Below are 24,553 nucleotides of genomic sequence, written 5' to 3' on the forward strand. Positions count from 1 at the left end.
AGCCCCTGTGTCCAACCTGGCCTTGAACACTGCCAGGGATGGGGCAGCCACAGCTTCTCTGGGCAATCTGTGCCAGCGCCTCAGCACCCTCACAGGGAAGAACTTCTTCCTTATATCTAACCTGAACTTCCCCTGTTTCAGTTTGAACCCATCACCCCTTGTCCTGTCACTACAGTTCCTAATGAAGAGTCCCTCCCCAGCATCCCTATAGCCCCCCTTCAGATACTGGAAGGCTGCTATGAGGTCTCCACGCAGCCTTCTCTTTTCCAGGCTGAACAGCCCCAACTTCCTCAGCCTATCTCCACACAGGAGGTGCTCCAGTCCCCTGATCATCCTCGTGGCCTCCTTTGGACTTGCTTCAGCAGTTCCGTGTCCTTTTGATGTTGAGGACACCAGAACTAATCAGTGAAGAAAAAATAGTTACTGCCAGAAAGTGATTCAGGTTACCCCAGATTAGCTGGGATTCAGGTACCTGCAGCTTTCATGGTCCTGTGGGCGTTTCTGCTGACTGTAGGGGGAGTTGGGTGTAGGTAAACTCCTAATTTAAGCAGTTTAAAGTTTGAAGTGCCTGATGTCAGGCGAGATGGATTTGTGGGCTCGGAGCAGTGATTTCTCATGTACCTCACTAAGCTTTCCTGGAGCTGCTTGACTGCAGATATGTTGTTTAATAAGGGAAGGAGAAACCTGTGGGAAAACAAAGCCTATCAATAATCACACGCGCTTACATCTGGCAGTAAAGTTCTGCGGAAAAAAAATCAGTGCAGCAGCTTGTTGCCTTTGAAACTTAATGCTATTAAAATGGTCAACATGAAGTTTCTATTTTTAAAATAGCAGTTGAAAGAAATGTGCAAGATTAATAAGCAGCTAAATTGAAACCACGTTGCTTCATAGGTAATACAGACAAACACGGAGTTAATGGGGAAGCATTCTTGGGGAGAGCTATGTGTGTTCTCCACTGCTTGTTTGGGTTTTATTTTGTCTTTCTTAGAAAGCAGAAGGGGGTAGAAATACCAGCCTCTTAAATCTTTTATTTCCCTTTTTAGACTGTTGTTCAGTTGAGTTTATTAAGCTTTCTGAAACAGCAGCCTATGACAAGTAAAAAGACACCATCTACCACCCCAGTGCACAAGGAGCTGCTAATATAAGCCGTTCCCCAGGAGAAGTGGACAACAGGGCTGCCTGTGGAAAGCCTTAAAGACAAACAAGATGTGTAGCAATCGTGTAGGAAGTGATGACAAGGAGATTGGAGTACTGAGCTATTTACTTGGAAGGGAGAAGCCATCTGACACAGGTGTCCAAGACAGCTGTAGGTCTCTGTCTCTATTGATACTGTTGGAGCAGTTCAACTTAGAATAGACAGTTCTCATCTAGCTAAGAAGCAGGAGGGAGGAGCTGCACCTCCAAGGAAGTGTTTAGAAAAGCAGCTGCAGATAGAATTTGTTCCAGGATGACCACAGTCTCATGCTAATAACCGTAATTGCCAGCCTTGAGCTTTGGGTAGACTCTAGTTCTTGATATTAGATGAGAAGAAGGGAGTTTAAGCAGGGAAGTAGGGTGTTGGTAGGTTGGAGAAGCACTTCAGTTTCATTGGCACTATGGCCATTTACACAATGTCAAGATCTGCCCCACTGTCTGCAATAATCCGTCCCAGCAGCAGAGCTGTCCCATATGGCTTTTATTTTTCCCCAGATCATTACTGGGATTTTTTAAGTCCAAAGGGAACTGGCTGTGTGGTAATAACACAAGAATGAGCACTGGAGGACCTTGTTAGCAGCCCGAAGGAGAATATGCAGATACTTGTTCATGAATTGTTAGCAGAAGCAGTGAATGCTCCCAGCAGGAGCTGTGTATGGAATAACCTGCCGTGAATAAACTGCACAGAACATCCAATGTGTACTTACATAAGGGAGACGTCTGTAAAATATTAAAGTAATAAATGTATATATGTACGTTCACATGTGCGTTATTACCTTACACTAATACTCAAATGTGGGCTCTGTATTTCATTATGAGTTTGAATCAAAATGTATCTTTACAGGGTTGAATTAAATGTGGTATTAAGGCATGATCAACAGCACGCTGGAGATAGCAGGGTGCTTTCCATTAGCTGTGGCTTGCATTAGTGAAATGCCCCAAGACACTCACCGTGCTCAAAAACATCAGTTAGAGATGGTTCAAGCCTTGCACCCTTGCCATTGGCACCATGGCATAATGAATGAGCAGAGAAGAGCAGACCTGTCCGTGCAGTGAGGGGGACAGAGATGAGAAAAGAGCCATGGATTTGTTGGAAGAGAAGGACAAGATAAAGCCAGGGCAATTTTCAGCTCTCAGTCAACTCCAGTGATGGCCTCAGCCTCCTTCCTTGCCAGTAAGACCCGTAGATGTGCTTCACAGGGCCAGGTTTCTGGCTGCTCCTCCAAGGATGCTCTCACAAGCTTTGGGTCTTAGATTTGTGGTCACAGTTTGTGTTTTATGAATCTCATTTCTTTGATGATGGAGATTAGTAAGAGGGATGGAGTCACTGATGAGAACCTTGAGGGAGGCCATGAATATTTAGGGAGGGATTTTCTTGTGTTTAAGAACGAAACACCAAAATCTTTCCAGCTTACTGTTATGATTGCTCTGTTTTGGTGTATGAACAGGTTACATAAGTTGCAAAGCTTCAATAACTTAGCGTCTGCAGAGCGGAAGATGGGTACAGACTGCCCAGTGGTAGCACAGGTAATGAAATCCTTCTTTCCTGGCCAAAGTTGTGTATTAAAGCAAACCAAAACTCTCACTATTCTGAATGATAGAGGAAGAAAACCCAGTTGTTTCTCATTGAACAGATGTCTCATTTTCACAGGTCATAGGACCTCAGACTGGTTTGGGTTGGAAGGGACCTGAAAGCTCATCCAGTTGCAACCCCCTGCCACGGGCAGGGACACCTGCCACTAAACCAGGTTGCTCCAAACCCCGTCCAACCTGGCATTCAATGCTGACCTACTCAAGCACTTTGGACTCTCAAAGTGGTTGTTTAGGTGTTATGTGTCATTGTTGGAGTTGATGGAAACTAGAATTTCTCTATTGAAGTATAACCCGAAGTCTCCAAATGAGTTTTCATATCCCATAGGATATCAGGTTACTCACTGATTTTGGAATGAGTTGGGCACTTGCTGTGCAGGGAATATTCTGGGAAGTTTTACTTTGGAAGCATCAAAACATTTTGGTCCTGAAACTTGAAAATATGGCATTCAAGAACAGTGATTTTACATGATCGTGTGTAACAGTGTAATACGGAATAGGGTGTAACAGTATGCACACATGGTATGTATTAACATTTGTTTTCATGTAATGTATGTATAAGTTGAAACAATGAGATACAGTGATACGGTGAGAATAAAACACAGGAGTCAAGATTAGATTGGGAAGCTGAAACATTCAGCTGAAGTCAGGTTCTGTAGAACAATTTGGTTTCCAAAAAGAAGGGTATTTATTATGTAAAACTCCAACATCAAACTGCTCCTAGCTTTCAACCAAGTTTCATTAGAATAAGTGAAACCAGCGATGCCCAACAATTTCCACTGTGGCAGCCCCTAATGCTGTTAAACTTTTACCATGCGTGCTGAAATCGTACATGCTGAGGTCTGCTTCAGGCTGAATTGCCTTGGAAATGATCAGCAGAAATGCTTCAGCAGTTTCTGACACTGAGCAGAGGGAAGAATACATTATTTTGCTCACATTAAAATCTGTTACAGCTGTTTTGGAGGAAAGCCTTAAAAAGGACTGGAAAACAAGGCACCGAGATGGACTTTTTGCCTCCCATGTGTCTCTCAAGGTGTGAATTTGTTCACATGGTGTCTGTGTTAGAGCTCAGCAGCTAAACTCAAGGAGGGTTTGACTCGTATCTGTTTCTTTTCCATCACTTTTACTGGTCAAATACGTAGGGAATGTTTGGAAGGAAGCGTAGCTGCAGGTACCCTGTGCTCTTGATTGATCTCATTAGTTAATTATTCCTTTTCTACTAAGGAAAAGCCAGCTGGTGTGCAGTTTGATGAGTGGGACATGTGCCTACGACCTCAAGTCCAAGTTCTAATGCAGGCTTGGTGAGACGATGCTCTCCTTGTTGCCAAAGAGGAGCCAGCGGTGCCAGAGATGTAATCAGGTGGTGACACCTAGGGCTAGCGGAGATGTTTGTGAACATGGAAAAAGTAGTTCTCCTGGCTCTCCCAGCCAAACGCCTGGCCAGAAGTCAGGTTTCAATTAGAAGCAGACCTGAAGTATGTTTGCCTTAATGACAGATCCATCAGCTGAAGCGCAGATACTCTAACGAGAATGTATGTGATGAGGTTATGTGCGTGCTGCTAAGTCATTTGACAGAGGTGCTTACTGGAGTTTGGTTAATGAAGATGGATGAGCTCTGCTGGCTGAGAAGTGGCATCAGTGAACCCAGATTTCTGATAGAAAGTAAGATTAATTTAAGATTTAAATTGAAGATTGCTATAGGACAAGGGAAACAGCCTCCTCAAGCTGCACCAGGGCAGGTTTAGATGGAGCTGAGGAACAATTCCTTCCCCAGAGGGTGCTCAGGCATTGGAACAGGCTGCCCAGGGCAGGGCTGCAGTCACCGTCCCTGCAAGTGTTCACACACTGTGGAGATGAGGCCTCAGTGCCATGGGTTAGTGGTGGCCTTGGCAGTGCTGGGGTAAAAGTTGGACTTGGTGATCTTAAAGGTCTTTTCCAACCTGGTTGTTTCTATGATTCTATGTTACTGGCTCCAGCAGCCCCTCTACAAGGCACTGCTGCATGCAGTGCCTGCAGAGATGTAACAGAGTCAATAACACTGAGATTCTTTTAATTAATTCCTTCATTTTGGTGGAAATTACTGGAATCTCCTATTTCCGACAGGTAAAAATACTTGGTTTGGTTTATGTTTGTTTGCCATTTTTACCTTAATGGACAGAACTAGTTGATATCAATAGGAAAATACTTCATTGTCTGAAACCCGATTTCTTCAACCCAGCCTCCCTTGTGGTAATCTGGTGCCATCCAAGTGTGAGCTCCTTTCTACAATTCATCCTCTTGAAGGGAGGATGATCTGAGCTCTCCTTCCTTTTTCATCTGGTCCTGAGTTTGAACACATCAGAGCTAACTTTCTTCTCTTTGCCTCACGTATTGTCCCCAGGGGCCTGTCACCTCTGCGCGGGCTCTACCTGAGGAGTGGAATGTAACCTGGTTGTCCCGGGCAGGCTGCTAATTACAGCTTTAATTTGATTGTGTTTAGGAGGAGACAGATATCCAGCCTTTTCTTACTTGTAACTATGGATCTGAAGAAAGGCATGATAGCAGATAAGGTGTGCTGACAGACAGGATGGCCCCATGGCAACTTGCCCATCAGGTGAGTAAAACCTGCTATTGATGAGCCCTATGAAAGGATGACTGTTGCTATAATGATACATGTGGATAAATACAGCTCTGTGTCCACATACATATGCACCCATTACATACACACACATGTATGTGTTTCTATGTGTTATTAACAGAATCAATTCCAGAAAGAGCTTAGAAAAGAGGAGAAAAGGTGTGGTTTATATTATTCCTGTGCGTACACTTGCTAACATAATACATGCTTCATTTCCTCTGGGGACTTCTTAAAGAAGTTACTAATGCATAAGCAGTGCAACTTAAACCCAGCTGGAATCCAAATAGTTTCTTACAGTGCCTACAGTTTTGTGATAAGCAAAACTATTGCACTTTGAAGGAGCAGAAATGATCTATGATTGTACATGAAATGAGCTGTTATTGTACAGTAAGAAAATAAAAGCAAAGGCCTATGAAATACTGTGGAAGTTCTGTTCCTTTTGCAAATGGGAAGCTGTGGTTTTATTAGTCACAAACGGTTGCAGCCCCATTGCTTTGAAAGGGAAACAGCTGATTTCTATCAGTGGAAGATCTGTCTTTGAGTTGTGGATGTTTTCTTCAGGGTTCTTGGACCACAGCACATTCGAAATCACTGTGGTAGATTTACCATAAATATTCAGGTTATGTGGTGCGTTATTCCTTGAGTAATCCCATTAATTTTAGAGGCTTAAAAGTCCTCAAGAGGACAGATTCCCCTGGAAAGAGGAAGAGCTGATCAATCCGGAGTTATGGACTCTTACCACAGCCTGCTTTCCAGTGTGGTGATGAACTTCATTGCTGCAGCATCAGCTCTGCTCCTTGTTCCATGCACTATTATTTGCCAACCGTACTGGGTTGAATACAGCACCTCCTGAAACTGATAGGAGCCTTTCCCCTGACTTCAACAGGCATTGGGTGTTTAGGGATCTTGAACTAGATCAAATAGCAGCTATTAATGGAGCCTGGCCTTCTTCCAGCTTTACTTGTTGCCTGTAGTGCTTATACAATCTGCTTGGCATATAATTTTCTCTCATTTCATAAAAGAGAAAGAGAATGATTCAGAGCTGTGCTATGCCACTTGGTAGTTTTGTTTGTCTATTGTCACTTACCTTTGTATTCAAAGAAGATAAATGCAACAGCCACCTAGTTACTGACCCTTTCTACATGTGTTTATGTATATGAAGGCTGCTATTACATTTATGTGACTGCCCCAAATGATCAGGAAAGTTCAAAGCCATGCTCATGCTCTCTCAAAGTACTCATTTTTCAATACTGGGACAGATGTTTGGGGCTGTTGGAAGAAGAACCACAAAACCTGGGACAAAGGAAAGGTCCAGTGTTGGTGCTGAGGGTGTTTCAGAAATGGAGCTGGTTGAAATAGTCCCAGTTTTAAGAGTAATTTAAATATTGGGCACAGGAAAAAGGTAATAAAGACAATAACAGCAAAAAGTATTTCAGTTAAGTAGATTGTATGTTCCTCCACTCTGTTAAGAGTTGAAGAGCAGGGATGCAGTCGATGAGGAGCCTCCCAGTGTCACAGGTGCATGAGTTTGGTATTGCAGATGCCGTGCGTGTTTTCTGCACTACTGATTGAAGAAGGCACGAAGACATCCTCCAAAGTTTGGTAGCTCTCATCACACGAAGCGTTTTCTCCCATTTCTCTCTATTTCCAACAGCACTTTGTCCTGCTTTCTGCTTTTTCCCTCTGGTTCTTTGAATGAAACAGGTGCTTCACAGAATGACTTGAGTGCTTCCAGCTCTAATCGCTGTCTCTCACAAATGGATCTATTGTGCTGTCTGATGGATTAATAGGGGGTTAGGTGCTTAAAACAACAAACAGTGAGTGCAAACAGTAGGAAGGAAGGGGGAAGGAGTAAAGCTGCGTGCGGCTGATGAATGAGATGAAGTCATTTATTTAGCAGGGACGATACAGTAGTCAGGAGATACTATGGGAGGAAGGGCTTCTTTTAAGGAAATAATGTATTACGCCACCAAGGACTCGTATTCCACCAGGCATGAAGCAAACCACAGCATATCTTAGTGTCCAGCAAGAAAAGTTCCTTGGTTTTGAAGCCTTGGAGCTCAGGTGCGGTGAAGGAGAATAGGGGCTCATTGTTAAGGCGAGGATCAGCACTCCCTTTTGTTCATTCCCCTGCCCCCCTCTCCTCCTTTGGCACTACAGTAATAATGTCTTGTCCCTCCTAAGACACGCTGGCATACATCACGCTCACTGATGGATGTTCTGTCAGTGAATGTACTAAAATGGTTTGTTTCTGTTGATGTATGTCTCTGTGGACTCCTCTAATGGGAATGTAAATAAATGAACCCTTCACCAGTGATTTCTTTCACTGTAGTCCAGTTTAACCTCTGAGTGCCTCCAAATGCTTTAGTGCCTTACCTTACTGCAGCTTTTGCCTTTTTCTGGAGTTTCCTGGATTCCTTTTGCTGTGTGTGAGGGCAGCTTTATATGGATGCAAGTAATTTATTGAAATTGGCATCACTAAATCAAGACTGAGAAATGAAGACGGGCAGTCAAGAAAGGTGAGGGTTTAATGTCCACTGAGGTAAATGGATTTCTCATGGTTTCCCTGGGAGCTGTAGAGGTGATGATGAGCTCTTGAGATTCATTTCTGTTGTGTGAGACCTGGCTTGTATGCGGTCGTGAATCATTAAACTGGAACGTTTTTGCCATGGCCAGTTCTCACCAGTACATAAACACTACAGGGGTATTTGTCCTCAAGACCCTGGAACTCAAAAGCACTTTCAGAAAATACCCTGAAGGAATATATTTACCCTTAATGATAAACCAAAAATAACTTTCACAGAGAAGATAGGCCCTAATATGCTTATTCCCAGGAGATTTTTTTCACCATAAGTGTGCAGGAAGCAGACGCAGTTTCCGCAGCTCCATTCTAGACTGTAGTGCTTGGACTTGCACAGTTTACCTACTGGCCAAACCCCATTTCTTCAGCTCTCCACTTAAAGAGGCTTCTTTCTGTTCAGCCTGGGGAAGAGAAGCTGTGTTGATACCTCAGAGCAGCTTCCAGTATGTGAAGGGGGTCTGCAAGGGACTCTTCATCAGGGGCTGTAGAGATAGGACAAGGAGTGATGATGGGTTTAAGCTTAAACAGGGGAAGTTCAGGTTAGGTATGAGGAAGAAGTTCTTTACTGTGAGGGTGGTGAGGAGCTGGAACAGGCTGCCTAAAGAAGCGGTGAATGCCCCATCCCTGGCAGTGTTCAAGGCCAGGTTAGATGGGGCATGGAACAACCTGCTCTAGTGGGAGGTGGGGAATTGGAACTGGATGAGCTTAAAGGTCCCTTCCAACCCAAATCATTCTGTGATGCTATGATTTTCTTCCAGAGAAACTTGTACACCAGCAGTAAGGAGGTTCTGGAAATGGAAGGTAACAGGCCTGATGGTGTCAGTGTAATTTCAGTTGTTGCTTGGAAAAATTGCTAAACTGATTGTAGTTTCCTCTCTATTTCCATAATCAGACAAATCAGTGGTGGGATAGGGTATGCTTGCACAGCAGAGAGGGTACATGGCTACAGAAACGCTCACCAAGTGCAGAGCTCTCTCTGATAGTATCTTTGTAACCTTATAACAAGTTCATGTGTTGGGACAAGATACTGTCATATCATCTGTCTGGAGCAGAGACAACTAAAACCAGCCTTTTCCCATTTCAGCCTCTTATATGTAGGAGATGCATATGCCAGATTTTACCAGGAGACCAACTACTGGCATAAATCAGCCTTTCATGAAATGCTTTTGCTAAATCTTACCTGTTCTGGAGTTTTCAATGTGAATATAATCACTAAGGGGGAAAATCATCTTACAATATGCCACTTATTTTTCAGCCTGTGTGCTTGCTGACCCTGCTATTTAAAAGCTGTATCCTAGAATAGGGAACTTTCTATTCCCCCGCCCCCTTCTCCTATGTATTTATTGTAGTGGAAATGTAAGAACTTGACTGAATGGTTGACTCTGAGGACACTGGAACAGAGCATCCAGTATCTCTATATCATTCCTTCGTTATTTATGGTTGCAGCATCGTAGCGTGCAGCACCAGATGTGAGTAAGAAGAAGGAGGGGTGCAAAAGAGAACTTCAAATGACTGTGATGAATAGTTGAAAGTGAACAGAGGGGCTTTTAAAACTCTCTTAAAGAAAGCCTAATGCTCTGCTTCCCTAAGCAGCAGGCTACTGATGATGGAAAAGTCACAGACATACCTGCAGAGATTTGGGAAGCTCTTGTTTCAGGTCTTTATGGCAGCTAAAAAACATTCCTGTGTTCCTGCCAACTTGGTTGGTGTGTCCAGCTTTTCTGCCTTGCATTTTACTCTAGGGACAACATGGAGTGACTTGGATGGTGCCAGCTTCCAAACTGTGTTTATTCTTAGTTAGCTACCCCCACCAAGACCAAGCGCTTCTTGTGCCTGGTATTTTGCCATCAGGATGGGTATGTTGTAAGTGATGTCATGCAGAGGGAGGAATTCTGATGGGAAAAGAGTTTGTTACCAGGACTGTAACCAATGAGACTGAATTATGTGATCATAATCTTCTTGTCCAATGTACCATCAATGTGAAACAGAGGGCTCAAGCACGAGTGCTGAGGAGGACTGCTGTCTCCTGGCTGCATCTGATTTCTGGTGTGGTAACATAACACACCAGGCCCTGAAAGCCCTGACTCTTCTTTGCCTTATTAAAAACAAGTAGTGACATTTTATTTGACAGCTACTACCTGTACATCCCTAATGGCACTCTTGAAATCCACTTAACCTACGACATATCCCCATGGGCATTGTCCCTTATGCCTGGCTTCCTACCATGGTGTGTGTGTAGGGACTGAATAGATGCACTGCGGTGGCTGAATCCTGGAGGTAAGGGTGAGCTTGTTGTGTGGAAATGGAGTCAGTGGGAGCCTTTAGGTATTATGGCATGTGGGCAGCACAGCATGTAAAAAGCAGTGTGTACAATGGCCTGAGCATCAGTGCTGCCTTCACTGGTGATTTCCTTGGTTTATGCTGATTGCATTGATAGAAAAATGCCCTCAAAGAGCTTTAGCTCTTAAGTTAACTCAGTCTTTGTGTGGGTGAACTAATTGGTGTAGCAGGCCACACCTCTTCACCCAGGCATTTAGGAAATGGTAAAGCAAATAAGCCTGGTGGTGCCAAAATGAGAGCGATGGCTGATGAAGCCCTGATGGGGAGAACAGCCAAACAGTGTGAATGGAATGTCAGTAAGTACAGAAGTTAAAAATACACATCTCAAATGTTGAGGACACCCTGGGGACTAAGAAGCTATATTGATACTAGACTTCAAAAGATCCAAATAAACAGTGGGATTTTCTCAATGCACAGAAGTTCATACTTGTGATGTCAGAGCCATGGTATTTCTGCACTGCAAATCCCAAGGCAGATGCCTAAAAAAACAGTCCAGATAAGTTGCTTCTTATTTAATTTACATTCATAATTGCTCTTATTTCATATTCATTTATCTTAGAAACTCAGTTTTAGATTATTCTGTGAATCCCAAATTCCTGCGTTTCTGGAGATAACGTTAATGCTGTTCCTAGGGGAGGGTGCGTGGCTTGTGTGGTCCTCGGCAGCATTTCAGAGCACTGGAGTTCAGCTTGTGTCTGTGCCAGATGACCTTGGACAACTAAAGCAGGAATAATAACATTGATTTGCTTTGTGAGATACTTTCAGATCCACAGATGAAAAGTACCAGAGAAGAGTGAGGTGTCTAAAGCCAGACTTTTCCTGGGTGCTTCTCATTCTAAGTGTTAGCAAGACCAACGTGTTCCTTGTCTCAGTGCAAGTGGCTTCCCAGTTCTCAAATTCTTCGTAGGCTGTGGCTTTGTCTCTTTATTACAGACAAAAGAGGACTGTAGGTGGTGTATGTATACAGTGCCTAGATGGAAACTGCTGGAAACAGCTGCAATTCTGGTATCCCCATCTGGGTTACTTAGCCTGGGCTCTCTTTATGATGAGCAAAGAGGATTTTAGAAGATGATTGAAGTGACCTGTGTCAGATACTTGCTTTAGGATGAGCTTACTTTTGTCTTCAGGTATCTGTTCTCTCTGGTGCTCACCAAGGGAGTTTATTGTGACTACCTGGATCCTGCCATGGAGTCTTAACAGAAGCACCTAGTGTCTCCTTGCTGGCTGCAGTGAGCAGTGGCAGATGGCTTTCTACTGGTTGGGTGTGGTGAAAAGCTGGGAGTTGTATTTGCAGGTGTATTTTAACTCACTTTGATTTAAAAGAGAACTATAGTAAGGTAGGGAGAAAAGTGTTTGTATGAATGCCCTCCTTGATCTAACGGCAAAGCTCAGATAGTAGCAAAGGCATGACAGATACAGACCATGAAAGGTAATAAAGTGGATCATTTTCTTTTTATAGTAGAGAATCTGTGGAATAATTTTCCATGATACAAAAACCTTTGTATCAGGTTTTTAGGCTGCATTAATGGATGACTGTATTCTGTGTATAGACCAGATTGGTGAATCGTAACAGTACTCTCAGAGGTGAGAACCCCAAGTGCTGCTCTAGAGGAAACCAAAAAGTTTGTTGTTCTTATGACAAAGTGTATTTATGATAAAAGCCAACCTCCAAACAGGAGACAAATTGCATGCATTTTATGAGTGTGGAAGAGTGGCAACTTGTTGCTGCTGGAAGCAGGACCTCACTCGTGGCAGTACAGTGTAGGTTGGCATTCATTAAAATAGCATCGTCAGAGTATTAGCAGTCTGCACATCTTCATATAAAAGCTTAATTAACTCTGAGAACACAACCCCCCCGTGTTCTACATATGCTGTTTTGCCCAGACTGTTTTTCAACAGAAAACATAAGCAAATACATAAAACCATAATAAGATTTTAAACTGAGTACATTAAAGCAGCATCTAGGTTCACCAGAACAAATCCAGGACCACTGTGCTCTACAGATGAATAGTACCAGCCATGCCCTGCTGTGCAAACATCTGAAACGCATGGGGGAGCAGTGTTCTCCTCTTGTGGATGGCTCTGGCCATGGGAGTTGTTTAGGTGTGAAAGGGAGCATCATATTTGTCTTAGAGAGCACCATAGTCTTCAGAGCACAAAGAAAAATGCCCTTCATAACCTGTTTTGTCTTGTTAATACATCCCAACTGTTTGTATGAGAACAAAGCTCAGACAGAAATATTGCTGAGCTTTTCTGTATGCATCCCACCTTGCAAATTCCCTTAGTTAATCTTCTCACCTCTGTGCTTCAGTAGTCCACAGGGCTCTGTAGTGCTCTGTAGCACTAAGTGAGCTGCTTTTAGAGCTGGATATGAGCTCCGTTACTGAGAACTCATCGGAGGGCAGTGCACGACAAAGTGGGACACTTGAAAGCTGCGTGCTGGGAAGAGGGGAAGTGCTGCATGAACAAGAAGTGAGATTATAAATTAGAATTGAGTTCAGCACATTTGGAGCCACATAAATAGATCAGGGTTTGTAAAGGAACACCCTAAAGGATTCAGTATCGCAGGCAAAGAGGAGGGAAAACCATAATGCTGCAGTGCCCTGTGATGGATGCGCCGAATAGGTTTGAATTAGTCACTGTGTTTGGAAGGATTGATAACCCTTACTGAGCACTTTCTGCATGATGATCAGCTATAAATCTTCTTTGAGAGAAACAGGAAGTATTCAAATCCTTTCTCTCAGGAGATGGGCAATACGGGGCAGCCCAGTTTGAATCCAGTTTTTCCTCAGTATGAGGCTATGGATTGCTCATGGCAGCTTGGCCATTTTCAGTTAGCTCAGAAGACACGTGCTGCCAGATGTGCCTGTAAAGGGATGGGACAACAGTCTGAAACCATGGACTCCCATTTGCCTGCCTTACACAATCAGCAACATACAATTAACTTCTTGGAATGGGCACGTTTGCCCAAGGAGGGAGTAGAAGTGTGAAAATGCTGTAGGTTGCAGACTCTTCATTGCTACTTTTCATGTTCTGACTTTTTCAGTCTTGAATGACTTTTAAGCTCCTTTTTCCTACTGGTTGTGGTTGTTTGAAGTGGAAAACTTTCCATTAAGGACTAAAACCCCTGTTCTAGTTGATGCTTTGCCCGTTTGTATTTGTGCCAAACCCAGTATGGCTTTTGATTTCTACTGAGCATATGTCAGCTGGTGACCCACCACACCTTCTCTTGTGTGGCCCATATAAACTGGCGCTGACTGAAGCTTCAAAGGGTGACTTTCCTCCCTGTAGGACTCTACCTCACACTTATTTCCAATAAACTGCCATCCTCTCAGTTTTCCACAAGCACCAGGGTAATTGAGCAGTAACCTCAGTGTATGAACGCCTGTGCGGCAGATGAAAGAAACACCATTAGACTACAGGCAGCTGGAGTGCAGTCATGAGGCGTAAAGAGCTCAGCTCCCACAGAATCTCTCTTAGGAGTATTTAGAGTTTAAGAGAAGAAACTGGTCAGCTCTTTGATGGAGGTGAAATTCTTGTCAACCCAGGGAAGGGGGAGAGCTGTTTGAGTAAACAAATTGTTGTTCAGCCAAAGAGTAAGGAAGGGAAGAGTTTCTCTTCCCTCTGAAGAGATCAGCCAGCTGTGAACCCCTGGGGTATTTCCATCTGGACAGTCAAAGTTGTTTAGGCTGTTGAGGGAGAGGTAGCAGAAGATGCACTGTGAGTAAGACACAGGGAGTCCTCTGTGTGCCAGAACAGGCTGCTGCTATGTTATAAAAAGGTTTTTTTTAGTTTTTGCTGTCTTTATTATTTTAAATAAATAAGAAAATAATTTAAATAAATAATAATTATCTAACATCTTCTAGTTAAATTAATCTGAACTCAGCAGATACTGACAGCAGCTTTGCTGCTGCAGACTTATTGCACAAGATGTAGTTGATCTGCACAAAGCACCTGGTGGACTGAAGTACAAGACTGCGATGGAGCACTTGCTCTGAAGTCCACCCTTAGATACGTTCAAGGCTTCCCTTCCCTGATGGTGCACCAAGGAGGCTGTTGCTGTTGAGAAGCCAGATGTGTGGAGTGAACATGATACCTGCTCTTCTCAGCTTAGCTGAGCAGTCCTAGAGAGCCAAAGCAGTTTCTCAACCAAGAGTCATATGTGTGTGTCACTACAGATGTTGCCCACAGAAGTTGTTTCAGGTGGCTCTTTCCCCTTTTCCAATGTGGGAGCATTGCCTGTTTGCTTCTAAGAGGACCTAGGAACAAGCTGGAATATCCACATGAATATCAAGTGAGAATTGCCTTGGTTTAGGCTTACCTTTTCCAAGTCTCTGTGGAAGTGCTTGCAAAGCTGATCAGCAGATCTCTGAAATCAGGCTCCTGGCTGTGCTTTTGTGAATCATGATTGTGGAACCAGAGCCATAAAAGGCATTAAAATACTCTTCCTAAGTACACACATCTATGGAATGTGATTTTGAAATGCCTCAAATTCACACTCACGCAGAATCTGTCACTGTTCCCTGTGACCTTGATCAGGAGCATTTCTTTTAATGCCTGTTATGCCTCCAGATAAGGGGAGCACCACCCATTGACCCAAGCGGGTCATTATCCTCTTCCCCTTTATCAGCAATCCTTCAGCCAATTAATCACACACTGCTCCGCAATCTTGAGGCTCAATTACGCCTGGACAAGTGTTGCTCAGCTGTTCCTCCTGCTACAGATGTGACACATCCTGAGATTAGCTCCGATTCACAGAAGGTCACTGATTCCCTATCAGGCGCTAAGAAAAGCTGGGCTGTCTGGGAGGGAAGTGACACCATCTTCCAAGCATTTTATCACAGGGTAAGTGGAGATGTCTAAAAAATCCCGCTTGCCACCACCACATCACAGCAAGTCCTTTTCACTCGCTCTTGCCTCTCATCCTGAGACAATTTACCAGGGTTTTCTAGATGGAGATGTCAGCAGACTAATACACTGTTAGTAGCGCACCGATGACAGACAGTAGCTAGTTCTCCTTTCGGGTAGTAGATAGCGTAACTTGGAATCCCTGTGAGATACCTGGTTTTCCCTATTTTGGGAGCCCCAATCTTAGGCATATCAAATAGCAATCTTGTTCCTGTTTTCATTTTGCTGGTTGTGACTAGTTTCTTGGGATGCTCCATCATGGACATGTTGCACATATGATATAGTCTGATGGTATTTTTGACCTAAAAATGCTGCTTTTGTGAGGAATTAGATGATTTTAAGGCCCTTCCCAACCCAAACCATTCTATGATCCTATGATTTTCTTTTCACTTACACAGAAACACAGGCAAACATTTAGTAGAGATCCCTGCAATTCAATAGAATTATAATATCCTTTGAGAAGAAAATGGACTTCCAGTTTCTATAAGCAGACCTTGTGAAAGAAATTCCAAGGTTTGAATCTTTAAATATGGTTCTTGCCATATCTTTTCATTAAAAACCCCTCTTTTTTTGAACAAGATAAGCAGATGCTGGGTAGGCAATTGTTTGCAGTAGAAAATTGTTAACTATACAGAATAACTACCCTTTATCACTTTCAGACTTCAAATGGGGTCTCTTAGAAACCGCTACAGAATGCAAGCAGTGTTTGCATTGCAGCTGTGGATGGTGAACAGATAGGATCTGGTTCTGCCCCATAGCCCTGGCTGAGGGCTCTTTGCACACTGGTGTGAATAGAGAGATGTACGGTGAAGTTAAATAGTGTTTGGAGCTGTGTATGGACAACTTGATTTAGCAGGGGCTGAAGCAGCTGTAAGCACACAGCAGGGTTGTAAGTTAGCTCGCAGGGCTGAGCCTGCCACTTTGAGAGCTGGAAAGCTTCTGTCTTAAAACACCCAGATATTCTGCACCTCATTTTCTGCAGACAGAACTATTACTCCTTACATTGGCATCTAAGTTTGCAGTGTTAACTAGAGCTGTTTGTGGGTTAGTGTACAGTGGGCTAGCCATCATCAGCAGTTAGTTAGAAGCATAAGCAAGATAGGCTTTTTTTGGTCAGTTATTGCTCACCAGACAAGGGAGAAGTTAAATCTGTTGTCCAAGGTTAAGACAGCTAAGAAATAGCAGGACAAGGAGAAACCCCAAAACTACATTGCCTGCCATGAGACCATTCAGTGGATACTGGTGAATACACGTGGACAGTTGTAGTAGTGCTGTGGTTAGTGTTCTCACACACAGACTAACGTAACTGTTACATATTCTCTTTTCTAAGTTTAAATAAAGAAAAGATTTAAGTGAGCTCATATTGGCTGTTTCCTTTCTGTTCCTGGCATTACAGGGCTCTGAGCTACTTGTTACCCAAAGTGAAGCCACAGTATCAATAACAGCAATGGTTATTTCAGCTGGCTACACTGCTGCAAATGTGATTGCCCATGGGTTGCCCAGGGGTGTTGTGAATGCTCCATCTCTGGCAGTGTTCAAGGTCAGGTTGGACAGAGCCTTGGGTGAGATGGTTTAGTGTGAGGTGTCCCTGCCCGTGGCAGGGGGGTTGGAACTGGATGATCTTAAGGTCCTTTCCAACCCAAACCATTCTGTGATTCTGTGATTCTATGAATGAAGCTCATTGGAATGAGCTTGGTTACTCAGATTTTCACATACAAGTTCTGACTGACTGGTAGGTTCTGCTTGTGGATGAGTCCCACCAAGCTAAGATACTGAAAAATGACTCCTCAGAGAGTATATTGCAGTCTAAGTATATGGCTACATGAGTCTAATGTGATAAAGTTGTTGCTGAAAAAGCTGTGTTTGTATTTTGCTATAAAACTTTGCATTTTGAGGATACAGAAAATGGAGACTATGGAAAGATGTGGATGTAGAAGGGGTATTTCACTTGAAACTGGTTATATTTTATTTTATTTCTCAAAATTGACAGATAATATTTTGGCTTGGTGCTTGTTCAGTGGCAAATAGTGCAGATGTATCTATTTTTCAGGACACAGTTATCTGAATTACAATCCTTCTATTATTTTAGCTGTCCAGAAGCTGCTGGGAAACAAGCCAAACTGAACTCTTAATGAAAATAAATAGTTGCCTAATTGGGACATTTATCCTAAAAGCCATGTAGTTAAAAAGATGTTCAAGAGGAAAACTGGACACAAACGCTGTAGGTGTTCTTCATGGAAGTACTTTGTGCTGTTCAGCAAAGGAGGAAACACTGCAGTGATGGTAATAACTACAGAGCTTCCTCATGGCACTGCTGGAGGGTTGGTGGCTGAAGGGTAGCACCCAGTGGTGATGGAGTAGAGGCTGAGGAACCAGGTTGGGACCGCAACTTCAAGGTATCCTCTGTTGTGTTGGACTCTATGCGCTTGCTTTGTGCTGTGGGCCTTCCGTGCAGGATGTGCTCCCAGCAAAGGCTCATGCTGTGTTTGTCTGTGAGCTGGATGTCACCTCCTGCCATGCCACACTCAGTTACAACCCTCTTGCTCCCCTTGTAGTGCATGTAGCGGTAAAGCCTTATGCAAAGAGAATATGGACTGGTTTTGTTTCTGCAGCTCAAAGCTCTTCCAGCCTTTCCCTTGGCCTTTTAAAAATGATTAAATGGGAACCTTAAACTCTGAAAACCAAATAGAGGTGGTCTCATCCTAAAGATGGAAAAGAGGATTAGAGCTGGAGGGAACTGAAGTTATTTTGGTGTTCTATAAATAACCTTCCAATTTCCTATCACTTGGCAGTTCTCTTGGGGTTAGCACTGGACTCTGCTTCTCTTTTTGCCAGACTTCCTGTGCCGATCAGCCACAGGAGTGGAAAGAAGCTGGAAAGCTGAAAGGAGCTATAGACTCCTAAGAAAGGCATAGGGATCTGCTAGGGATGCAGGTCAGAGTGGGCTGTGCAGTACAGCTGGGGGCAGATAGTTTGCTGTGTAGTCCCAGTAAGAACCAGGCAGAGCTAAGAACAGAGCAGATATGGCAGCTGGCTTCTTAGTGTGAAGGTGAAGGATGTGGAATTTTCCTCTCAAATCAAGTATTTCTGTTCTCACTGCTGTCCACTGACACTTATCTGTTAGATCATAGGGTAAGGACAATAGAGGAATTCAAAAGCAGTGTGTTTTACAGGGATTCTAACCCAGTCACAGGAGTTAGTGGGTATTAATGCAAGAGCTCTCTTTGGGGCTTCTGTGTGGAAAGGACACCTATCCATAAGCAGGAGGAAATCTTGGAAACCTTGAATAATAAAAAGTTAAGCTAAGGTTTTACTGCTCCTCATTTTTCCCTCATTCAAGTTATTTGAAAGGGACCTCTCCTATCACTGAAAAGCACAGGATATTTTCCTCTGTTTATTCAGATCCCAATTAAAATCTGCCACCTTCCTTCCAACATTGCACTCCTATAAACAGTTCTTTAAAGTGAAAAATAAAAGCTCTTTCTCAGCTTTGTCCCCCAACCTCTTTGGCTAGGAGTTACAATATTAGGCGTATAATCTGACAGGGGTTATGTAGTGCTGTTCCTCCAGTGTTGGATCTCCAGTGCTGGATCTCTACTGGTCATGGCAAAATGAGGAAACACTGAATGACGTTTACTTCCTCTACGGCCAGATTGTATCAGCTCTTCCTAAAAGCATGTCCTTTTATTTGATTGCCACGTGTTCTAAAAGGATCACTTTCTTCTAGGAGAAAGTGAAATCTTTTTCTTCTTTTCAATTTAATTCACTAGTTTTAAATAGAGCTTAACTTACAATCTCGAGCATTTTGGTTTATTACTAAAACTAAGTCATTTGCTTTACCGTATCTCAAATTAAAAGCTAAACATCTCCAGCCACCTTTTACAGGTGGGGATATGGAGGTGCAGAAGTATCAAGGCAGTTGAGCAGGGTCACCCTTTAGCTCAACAGTAGACTCAGAAGTAAACCCCATATTTCTGTGCTTAGTCCAGGAAGCATCACCTTTCTTAGGGATGCATAAAATGTAGTTGAAACGCAAGGTATATTGTTAGTGGTTGTGTGGATGAGCAGATTGTTGACTGTGGTACTGGCCAGGGAACATGTTTGTGTTCAGCCTCTCATTTAACAGGTGTGAGCGGATGTGATTTAGCACAGGGACTTTACTAAGGAAAAGGAAGACAAACATTGGCATATCTGGTAAGTAATCAAAAACTGCAATAAGGTGAAGGTATTTCAGCCAAACATAGACATAAAACTGAGAGCCTGACCTTATAATGAGTTATAGCAGTAGAACACTACTGTGAGATGATACAGGGCCCTATGCACAGAGCGCTATGGCCAGTTAAAGTCAGTTTAAGGACCTGCTTCTCTTTCCCTTTTCCCCCTAAGGAATTATGGACTCTGTTGGTGGTGATTGTACTTCTCCTTTCCCAGGTTCCTTGGGATGGATGTGGTCAGGATTCCATGAGATTTTAGATTAAGGTCCTGTGAGCAAATGCCAGCATGCGTGTGAGCGCTGCTCGGTGCTTTTCTCCTTCCCTCATTTATTACCTTGTAGCATCTGAATATAGAGGAAATGAAAGACTCAGATTTGTACTTCTCAAAGGGGAAAAAACAGAAGAGAGAAAGAAAAAGGGAATAGAAAGGGGGAAGGATCCCACCAAAACTGCTTTGTGATTCCCTGCGGGGTCGCGACCCCATCCCGCTGAGACTGCTGTTCCAAAGTAGTAACTTGGTAGCTGGAGTTCCTTAAAGTGGTTGTTGATTGGCTTAGCTGTAAGAAAATCACATTTCCCTGGAACTCTTTGGGATGCTTTAAATGGGTGGATTATCCAGCTGCCTGATTAGAAGTTTGGGTTATGTAAACAGCGAGTGTTTAGATTTAGGCTTTGCAGTTGAAGTCCAGGCAGCTGTTTGCACTTAACTCCATCAAGAAGCCCAGTTAATCAAAGAGCAGGAAGGATTTTTTACCTTCTTAAACCTGTGTCATTATTTCTGCTGTCCAAACTCTTTGGAGTTCGGCTTGTTGCGATGTCGAACAAGGTATTTGGGATGTTCTGCTGAGGAAACGGGACAAAATGGATGGGTTTTGGTTAGGGAGATGTGGGGTTTTCCCCCTTCACTGTGACGTTATCATTTCTCACAGTCAAAGCTGTGTCAAGCCTCTAAATGCCACCCGTTTGTGTCTTCAAAGCTACGGATCATTGCAGTGGTGTGTATAGTTATCTTGTTTAATAGCTTCTCTGCAGGTTTGTGTTTGAGGGATCAGCTTGCTTGCGTGTGGATGAACAGCCCCTGAAATCAAGTCCTTTTCTGTTGGACAGACCTCTCTGGCAGAGATCTGCCCATGACCAGGGTGTCAGACACCTTTCCCCACTCACATCTTTATGTCCATGTTCTATAATTGAGGTGGTAATCAAAAGGAGATGACTTTTCACGGCCTTGGTCTCGGTGCTTTTACAACAAAAGGACCTTTTGCCCTGTTCCTTCTCATGCTTTTCTTTGGAACAGCTCCAGCGCTTTGCATGTTGTGACATACGGTATGTACTGTATTCACTCATGTTGTCCTCAGGTGCACGCTCAGAGAGAGAAACATTGGTACAGGAATAGATGGGAGAAGGAGGGGATACTCTAGGAAGCAGGGAGCTCAGTCAGGCCCTGAAGGAGCAGAGGGGACTGGGGAATGTCCGTACAGTCAGCAGGGCACACATTGCTGCAGCTGAAAAAGCTGTTGAAGCCAAGGAGGAAGAGTCAGAGACAGAGACTGATAGTTCCAACTCTTGTATCAGAGGTTCTGGGTCCTCAGGGGACTGGAGCACCTCCCGTATGAAGACAGGCTGAGGAAGTTGGGGCTGTTCAGCCTGGAGAAGAGAAGGCTGCATGGAGACCTCATAGCAGCCTTCCAGTATCTGAAGGGGGCCTATAGGGATGCTGGGGAGGGACTCTTCATTAGGGACTGTAGTGACAGGACAAGGGGTAACGGGTTAAAACTTAAACAGGGGAAGTTTAGATTGGATATAAGAAGGAAGTTCTTTCCTGTGAGGGTGGTGAGGCACTGGAATGGGTTGCCCAAGGAAGTTGTGAATGCTCCATCCCTGGCAGTGTTCAGGGCCAGGTTGGACAGAGCCTTGGGTGACATGGTTTAGTGTGAGGTGTCCCTGCCCATGGCAGGGGGGTTGGAACTGGATGATCTTAAGGTCCTTTCCAACCCTAACTATTTTATGATTCTATGATTCTATGATCTTCTACTGGCCTTGAGTTTTCACTATGAAAACAATCAGTTGCTGCTGAAGTCAAACTTGGCTTTTTGAGTCTTACTTAGCACAGAAAGTGGAGGCAGATCCACCTCAAAGCTCTGCTCACTCCTGTCACTCTCCTCCACACGTACCAGTTCCAACCCTCGGGACCTGTGGACCCTGTTTACATGGGATTTATTTTAGGGAATTCTCAACAGTGTGAATAGATAGCACAGCAGAGTAACTAGCTTAACACTTCAGGATCCAAGCAGTGAAAGAAATGAAAGAGTCTTTGTGTAACAAAGGAATAAGAGTCTTTCTTCTCCAGGGGAAAAAAGGAAAGAAAGAAAAGGGAAAAAAAAAACAAACCTCTAAAAACTGGGTTTTCTTTTTCTGTTTTTCTGTTTTAACCCCTACCAATTTGGAAATTTCAGGAGGAAAATAAAGTAACAAAACTTTCTGCTTCTCTCAGTGGTTCTCTATGATCCACATCTGGTTGTTTGCAATTAGAATTCTGCTGTTTAGTTACAAGTCACAATAGTCATGGGTGATTTCTATTTCTGCCCCTTTTAACTTGGTTTTCTAACTCTAGAGCTATCCAGAGGCAAACAACAAGCACTTTAAGGTGCATCTCTGACAACATGTGTACTTGATACCTGTCAGATACACTTCCTTATGCAGATGCTCACAATGGTACTGTATGCTACCTATAAAGATATATAATACAGTACAAATTGGTAAAGAATTAAACCAAGTTTAGCTTTGACAAGCAAAAGATACTGAAAGATTTTATTCACCCTAAAATAATCTTCTCCAAAGCTTTGCAAGTGCCACTTATTACATAGTCCTGACCATGACAGCATCCCCAGTGAACTCTTGTGCTGCTGTTAACACACAAGTGATACTACCTGCATCAAACTGTCCTGAAAGCACTGAGGGCCCAGCTCTGATCTTTTATGGCCACAGAGGAAACACTTAGAGAATGGTGGTTTAATGGGGTAGGTGTTTACCTATCAGTTTACTGGATAATAAATCCAAGACTTATAATTCCAGCCTGAATTCCTAATCAGTGTCATATTGTAACTACAGAAAGCATTTTGTGGGCTGTTACTGCTAAATATTGATTTGCTTTTTAATCTATAAAGCAAACCTTAATTCACATTTTATAATGTACATGGCTTTCCTTGTAATTAGATCTAATACTCATGATGTCCTTAACTAAGAAAATGTGTGTCCGATTATCCCAAGGAAACCCTAATTGTCATGGGGATCATTCTGGCTTGTGCACTGACTGTGTGGCGCCTGGGGACAAATCTATCCCTGTAAGAATCAGACTCAAAGCCACACAAATAATAAGCATATGGAGATACAATAGTCAGCGAAGGGCTGTGGTGACAAACTGGCATGTCTCTGCTGCCATTTAATAATGTCATCTAATATCGAGATATTGATGGATATTTGCAGACAGTTTCAAGTGATCAGATGGTGCTGACAGGAGGGTCAGACAGTTCAATGCTCTTTTTATGTTTCCCCTCCTTTTGTTCACATTGCCCTGAAGATACACTTTACATGCGCTGATCCCTAGGGTGGCAGCTGGCTATCAGGTTGAAATGAGACAGTTTTTGCTGTTATTGTCCGTATCATTTCCTTTCAGTGAACCAGACATCTGGGTGGAACGTGATATTGTCAGAGCCTTTCACATTTTCACGTGTATTATACCTGTGCTTTTTTACTTGCTTTGCAAGCCTCGCCTATGGAAAGGAGCAGGCAGCGTTTCAGATACCTCCTCCCAGGTGAACCTGTGCTGTTTACCACTACCAGATGTGAAGGGCTCTGGTGTCCCTTCTCTAAAGAATAAGGTAGTACCTGGAGTTTGGTTTTCTTACAGCACACTGTGCTAGAATGATAATCTAAGGTACTGCCTGGTCTCCTGTGAAATGCTTCCACCTGTGATTAACCCATCAGGCCACTTTATGTCACTATTGCTCCACGTTCAAATGTGGCTGAAGCCGCATTTATTGAGCAGCAGGCCAGGATGCACTGCCCAGTTTGTTATAGACTTCAGAAGTTCCACCTTTGAGAAACGGGATTCAGAATGTGCCTTGAAAGGCTCCTTGTAGTGGGAGCATCCCTCCCAGCTGTTTCCCAGCCAGGTGACTCTGGTTTCCAAGCACAGCAGATCCCTGGTCACTTGGGTTCCCTGGGTGGTTGTTTCCTTTCAGATTGTGACTTCAGCTGGAAGTAGATGGGCTGAGGCATGATCTCATCAACATCCTCTCTTTCCCCTCCAACTTTTGGGACAGCTGGCTTAGCAGCCACCCAGTCAGGAATGGGAGCAAGCCAGTCCTCCCTCTCTCCAGCGAGGCTGTGGCCAATAAGTAAATGTCATGCCTGCCAAGATAAGGGTAATAAAATCTCATGCTTGAGGGCATAAGACAATCATTGCAGAAGTCAAGCTGCAATTCCTCCCCAAACATGCTGCAGCATTACACAGTTACCTCAGCCAACAGTGTTCTCGTGAGTGTTCCAAAGGGTAGCTTCTCTTTACAAGGAAGGTCCCCTCAGACAGTCTCTTCCCCATGCTGAACCTTCCTTGTAGCTGTTCTAGTGCTTACTTGTGCACAAAAGCAAAGTTGGAAAGGCTGGGGTGTAGGTGGAACCTCGCCTTGGTGCCAGTTGTGCTGTTGCTGCTTGCTGGTACCTATTTACCATTGATGTATGTGCTGGGCTTTTCTCCTTCCCTTTGCAGACGTGTCTACATTGAAGTAGCTTCTGCAAAACACTGTTGAGATGCAGCTGCAAGAGGGAGTTTAAACCAGCTGTGGGTGTTTTCACCTCCATATGTTCTGGACACTGCTTTATATCCAGCCGTGGTGGAAAAGAAATACGTGTAGAGAGTCAGAGGTTTAAATCATCAGCTGATATAAATGGGCATCATTCCACTGACCTCAGTGGAATGACCCTGGCCTGTGCCAGCTCAGGAGTCTCTGTGGTGGGGAGGGAAAGTGGAGGAAAGCAACTGTGAGGTGTATTCATTCATTTGATTTAGCTTGTGAAGTAATGGGCAAGTTTTCCTGAGCAGCTCGAGTC

At 43.6% G+C, this 24,553-nt stretch overlaps 1 protein-coding gene and 1 long non-coding RNA gene across 2 annotated transcripts in view; one reads left to right on the top strand and one right to left on the bottom strand.

The window, feature by feature from the left end:
• The window catches only part of BMP2 (bone morphogenetic protein 2), a 250,350-nt gene that overhangs the window by 131,709 nt on the left and 94,088 nt on the right, over nucleotides 1–24,553 (top strand). Inside the window, exon 3 of the mRNA XM_062610140.1 lies at nucleotides 5,264–5,377. The gene's annotated coding sequence lies outside the window, so the exon portion shown is untranslated. The remainder of the gene's footprint in view (nucleotides 1–5,263; nucleotides 5,378–24,553) is intronic.
• Nucleotides 8,337–23,316, bottom strand: LOC134158182 (uncharacterized). Its single transcript, XR_009962633.1, has 5 exons — nucleotides 23,197–23,316; nucleotides 22,113–22,170; nucleotides 20,199–20,287; nucleotides 9,610–9,720; nucleotides 8,337–8,464 (listed from the first exon to the last, which is right to left on the bottom strand). It is a non-coding gene; the product is annotated as an uncharacterized LOC134158182 (long non-coding RNA).

Source organism: Pezoporus occidentalis, unplaced genomic scaffold (genome assembly GCF_034315485.1).
Source record: "Pezoporus occidentalis ecotype Australia unplaced genomic scaffold, CSIRO_AGI_Poc_V1 ctg10, whole genome shotgun sequence".
NCBI lineage: Eukaryota > Metazoa > Chordata > Aves > Psittaciformes > Psittacidae > Pezoporus > Pezoporus occidentalis.